The sequence below is a fragment of the Trichechus manatus genome, unplaced genomic scaffold (genome assembly GCF_000243295.1).
Source record: "Trichechus manatus latirostris isolate Lorelei unplaced genomic scaffold, TriManLat1.0 scaffold00112, whole genome shotgun sequence".
Lineage (NCBI taxonomy): Eukaryota > Metazoa > Chordata > Mammalia > Sirenia > Trichechidae > Trichechus > Trichechus manatus.
In genome coordinates this window covers 3999755-4005713 of record NW_004444048.1, presented here as the reverse complement: position 1 = coordinate 4005713, position 5959 = coordinate 3999755, and positions in this window count along the sequence as shown.

Sequence of the window (5959 nt, the reverse complement as noted above, 5' to 3'; positions counted from 1 at the left end):
CTGTAATTTTCTTCAGCTTGAACTTGCATATGAGCAATTGATGGTCTGTTTTGCAGTTTGCCTTGTTCTGACTGATGATATTGAGCTTCTCCATCATCTCTTTCCACAGATACAGTCGATTTGATTCCTTTGTATTCCATCTGGCAAAGTCCACATGTATAATCACTGTTGTTGAAAAAAGGTATTTGCAATGAAGAAGTCGTTGGTCTTGTAAAATTCTATCATGCAATCTTTGGGGTTGTTTCTATCACTAAGGCCATATTTTCCAACTACTGATCTTTCTTTGTTTCCAACTTTTGCATTCCAATCACCAGTAATTATCAATGCAATAGGCAAGAAATATTATGAGCAATAGGCAATATTACAAGCCTATTACAAGCCAATATTACACTGCAGTATTACAAGCAATAGGCACACTGATGTAGAAGAACCCCTGCAGTGAGGGTTTAGGAGAAGTTAAGTTTTAGCCAGGGGAGGTTCTGTCCAGCCACAGCAAGTGGGGAGACCGGCTCCATCCTAAGTGTATGTTTTGGGCGTTATTGACCTATCTTCTTCAGTCTGATTACCTCTTAATTTTTCTCTGTCTTCCCTGGCTGCCCATACTGTGGACAGTGTTTAGTGAGAAACTTTAAAGAAATCGAATTGACTGAAAAATGTAGGTGCTGGCATATTTGTGATTTATGTTCTCCAACTTTATGATTTTCAAACCTTTCTACATTTATTTTCTTTGTTACGTACCGTAGAATTGTGGGATGCTAGATCTGGAAAAGACTTAGAAATCATCTCATCTTAGCTCTTCACCTTACAAAATGGAAACTGAGGCCCAGAGAGAGCCAGTGCCTTGCCCAATGTCATATGACTATTATGAAACAGAGATTATGTTAGAATTTGGGTTTCCAGGCTCTCTTGTAATTTCTACTCTACTACTTCTTTTTCTTAAAGTATCTCATAGTTCATATAAATGTAAAACTAACCTATTAGAGATCACTTCCAATAAAATCTATCAGTAATGAAGTAATTCTGGCAATAGGGGTTTACAAAGATGAGTTTTCATTAAGTCAACTCTGACACTGAACCGCGCTCCATAGGGTTTTCAGTGGTTGGTGTTTTGGAAGCACAACATCAGGCCTTTCTTTCTAGGCACCTCTGTTTGGACTCAAACCACCAACCTTTCAGTTAGCAGCTAAGCACATTAACCATAGCCCTAACTAAAGGAAACAGGCATAAACGTGTCCACAGCACTCAAAGTTAAATAAATATCACATTTTTAATTTTGGTTAATTAAACACAAAATCAGTCAATTTTTGGCATTTTCCATACCTACCTTCATCCCCTACTTTTGGATCTCACAAGAACCCCTAGGCTGATATAATTCAGAGAAGAAGAATGGCCTGGTTCTCAGCGCCTGCTGAGAAGCATTCAAAGCTAGCAGGCATTGCCAGCAGCTCTACTTTGCCCTCCTTCACAATCACGCACACTCCAGCCAAGCTCCATGTAGGGAAGTACCCGTGCTGCCCTGACTCCTCAGAAGCACTGTGCAAATGGGTCTGCAGCCCACAAACCTCATCCCATCTCTGTCTTGGGCCATCCTATTTCCAGGTGTTGGGTCACTCCCCCACTCAATCGTCTCCAGGTCCGATCCAGCCTAGTCATTTTGTTGACCTATTGTCTTTAAAACATAAAGGTTGTCTGCAGGGCAGTCTGTGCCTGTCTGGAAATTCCTTTCACTTATCCTAAATGACTCACATACAAAAAGCAATTTACCACCCTAAGAGGTAAGAAGAGTCCAGATGTTTGGAAACAATGATCTTCTTTCCTTTCTGGGCAGGGGGTTGGAAGAGTAGGGAAAAGTGATGTCAGTATTCTCTAGAAATTCTAGAATTGCTAAAAACAAAATAAACTGAAAATTAAAAAAGATATCAGTTAAATTTTGTCCTTATATCACCTTCTTATCCAAGTACAGTTCTGTTTTAGATGAGTGTCCTGTCCACCTATTTTAGACAGTGACCCTGCCCCCAATGGTCTTGGCTTCTGCATCCTCATAGTCTCCCTCTCTGGTCTCTTTTGTCTGTGAGCTTCACAAATGCAGATGTTCCTCCAGCTCCTATCCTTGGTCATCTTCTTGGTCCACACCAGCGCTTCTCCAACTTGACTGTGTATATGAAAAACATGGGGAGCTCGCTAAAATACTGAAATACTAATAGATTCTAATTCAGTAGGTCTGGAGTAGGGTCTGAGATTCTACATTTCTAACCAGTCCCCAGGTGATGCCAAGGATGCTGGTCCTCCGACCACACTGAGTAACAAGTGTTCACATTTCTCCCTGAAAGAGTTACCTTTTTCATTTTTAAATATATTTTTTGGTTTCGCCTGCACTTCTAACTGTTGTCTCTCTGTGGGTAGTTTCAGTATGCTCATTGTCAGCTTTGATTTCCTTCTCAAGCTTCAGACCTGCATATTCAAACAGTTTCTGGATATCTCAGTGCAGATTCTACCAGCATCTCAACAGAACAAGTCAAAAACATCACTCACCATCTTCTATATATCTCCTTTCTTGATGAATCTCATTTCCATTGAAGATACCCCAAAGTGGTAGAGTTTCAGAGTAGGTAAAGACAGAGGAGATTGTCTAGTACAGTTTTCTCCATTTACGGTTAAGGAAGCTGAAAATGGGAGCAGTTAAGTGGCTTTCCCAAAGGCAGAGCTAGGATTTGAGCCAGTTTTTGCCAAGTGTTTTCCCACTAGAGCAGAACTAATCTTTCTAACTACCTCACTTGGAAATCATGGAATCAACTTTGATACTCTCCCTTGACCCTTGTCAACAGCTGGACATAAAACTCTATCATTACTACCCTTGAAAAATATCTTGTAAATGCATTCAGTAATTCCCATTCTGCTGCCCCGTCAGTCATTTCACCCCTACGCACTCTTGAATTACTGTTAGAACAATCTTTGAGCGAGTCTCCTCATATCCACTCTTTCCTTCTCAGTCCTACACAGAATTGTCAGTGTTTCTATTTTAAAACAGGTATTGTTTCTGTTTGCTCATCTTCTCCAACCTCATTTCCCATTCATCTTAAAATTTCAGCCACATCAAATTACTAAATGTTCATCACAGTTTCCCACCTAAGTATCTTTGCTCTTTTTTCTTTCCAGGTAGCAATATCCTTAGTTCCCATGACTGATGAAACCTTCATTATTATGATCTAGCTCAAAGGCTACCTACTCTCTGAAGTGTTTTCTCATTTTCCAGTTAAAATTACTTATTTCCTCCTTGGAGAGCCAATAGCCATAGTTTAAGCTTTACTTTGGGCACTTATAAATAACTTGCCATTAGGGAGCAGTGAATATATGTTTTCTACATTCCATTTTTAAGTTCCTTAAAGTACAGGTGTGTGCTTGGTATCCCTTGTCTTAGCAGAGTCCTTGTACTTGATAGGTTCCTTGTAAACATTTGCTAAAATAAGTTCAGTAAATAAATCTCTGGCCTGAATAGTAAGACTTCCTGAAAATACTAATCAATAGTGGAACATACAGTGAGACATCTTTTAGAATTTGAAATTGACAAGTACAAAAGGGCATGAAAAAGCAGAGATATGATACATAAGGTACTTAATTTTCTTCTAGGTTCATTTGAAAGAGCAACTCATCCTCAGAAGTGGAGGAGACAACCCTTCCCCTACCTCACCCAGTTTCATTCCTTGTCTGGATTCTTTAATGCAACCAGATACCTGTGTCTCTGCCCCCAACATATCACCTGTCTGTTGTTACAACCATGTTTAAAATACATATGCACACACACACACACACACACACACACACATATCAAACTCAAAACCAAACCAGGTGCCATCATGTTGATTCTGACTCACGGTAACCTCTATGTGCAAGGTTTTCAAAGTTGTGGCCTTTCAGAAGCAGATAGCCAGGCTTTTCTTTTGAGGTACCTCTGAGTGGGTTTGAACTGCCAATCTTTCAGTTAGTAAACAAGAGCTTAACCAATTGTGCTACCCAAGGAGTCATCTATCTATATCTATCTACACATATATAAATAGATATATATATGTTGTGTGTGTATACATATGTGTGTGTGTGTGTGTGCGTGTTTGTTTGCCATTGAGTCAATTATGACTCATAGCAACCCAATATAACAGAGTAAAACTGCCCCATAGGGTTTCCTAGGCTGTAATCACAGATCGAGGTCTTTTCTACTACAGAGCTGCTGGTGGGTTGGAACCATTGACCTTCCGGTGAGCAGCCGAGCTCTTAACCATTGCACCACCAGGGCTTATATACATATATATATATGGAATTGCGACTTCAGGATCAATTTAACCTTGACAGGTCTGTGTAGCCTCACTTGTGTAGTAAGGGATTTCCAAGTCTCTTTCTCCATAAAGTCTACTGGAAATTTTAATAATAAGGATTCTAAATTCTTCGTCATTACTACCTTATTTTAAAATTTTCCTTATTTAACAGTTATATCTCAGTCTTATTATCTTAGGTGTCTATAGTATTGCAGCTTTATCACATTTTATGGTAGGTGGCGCAGTGGTTAAGAGTTTGGCTGCTAACCAAAAGATGGCAGTTCAAATCCAACAGCCGCTCCTTGGAAACCCTATGGAGCAGTCCTACTCTGTCCTGTAGGGTAGCTTTGAGTCAGAATCGACTCCGCAGCAACGGGTTTTCTCTTCGGATTTTTTTAATCTGTACCTACTCAAATGTCACCTTTTGAGGAGAGGCTTTCTCTGGTTATCTGTATAAAATTGCAGCCCTTTCTCCAACTCCCGACATGACCTATTCCCTTTGGCTGCTGTTTTTTTCTCTTCAGCTCTTATCACAATAAAAAAAATACTATACATTTTAATTCTTATTCACTGTCCTCACCTCTAGAATGTAAGCTCCCTATGGGCAGGGATTTGGGTCTTTTCTGCTGTATCTCCAGTGTCCACCACATAGTAGGTAACCCGTAAATATGATTGAGTGAAAACGTTTACCCCTCAAGCCTAATCCGCCACCTCAGTGGGTCCTTCCCTGATTCTCCCAGTTACTCCCCTCAGGTGGGTTCCTGTAGTACTCAACAAAACACACCTCATGACTGACCCGACATTAAGACCCACGTCTTCCTTCTGGGACTTACTTCTTTCAAAGTATGAGGTGAGATGTATTTTGATAAAATAAGATTCTGCACATGCATCTGGAAAAGTCAATTACACGCGAGATAGGAAAGATTTCACTGGTAGCAGAAAACATGAGAAAAGGCAGAATTTTAGTGAACTGTCGGCTCAATGATTCCATAATAAAGATGTGATTGCCCAAAATACTAACCAACCCACCCCCTGCCCACATTTAGTTTTCAGCTACGTAACAATGAATCAAGTTCTTCCATGCTGACCGGATCAGTCCTGTCCGCTCTATTTAAGAGTGGTCTAGTGCATGTTCAGGAGAGAGAGACAGAGAACTACAATATTTGAATGAACTGGGAATACTTACCCTGGGAAAGAGAAGACTAGGGGATATAATAGACGTTTTCAAATACTTGAAGTGCTGCCATATTGGTGAGGAATTGTGTTCTTTGTGGTCTTAAGTTGGAAAGTATAAGGAAATCTATTTTTGCTCAATAAAATAGAAGGGGTGTGTAGAGGGGCCCAGGATGGTATAGTCCTTGAGATTTCAGATGCAGGCTGGGGTTAGTGGGAATGATGCAGAGGACGTTCAGGCTGTGCTCAAGGATTGCCACAACTGTATGTCTGAACGTGCTGTTCCTGGTGGACAGTCCTCATCATCCCTGATCTCCTCAGCCTCCCTGTGTGTGGTGTTTGTTGCTACACAGCATTTTAGCTCATTGTTGTGTTCTTTACTTAAAGTGTCTGATTTATACTTTGAAGAATTTCATACATTACTAAATATTCTAATTTTTTAATTTTCATACATCTAGCAGCTGTAGGAAACTTGTAAA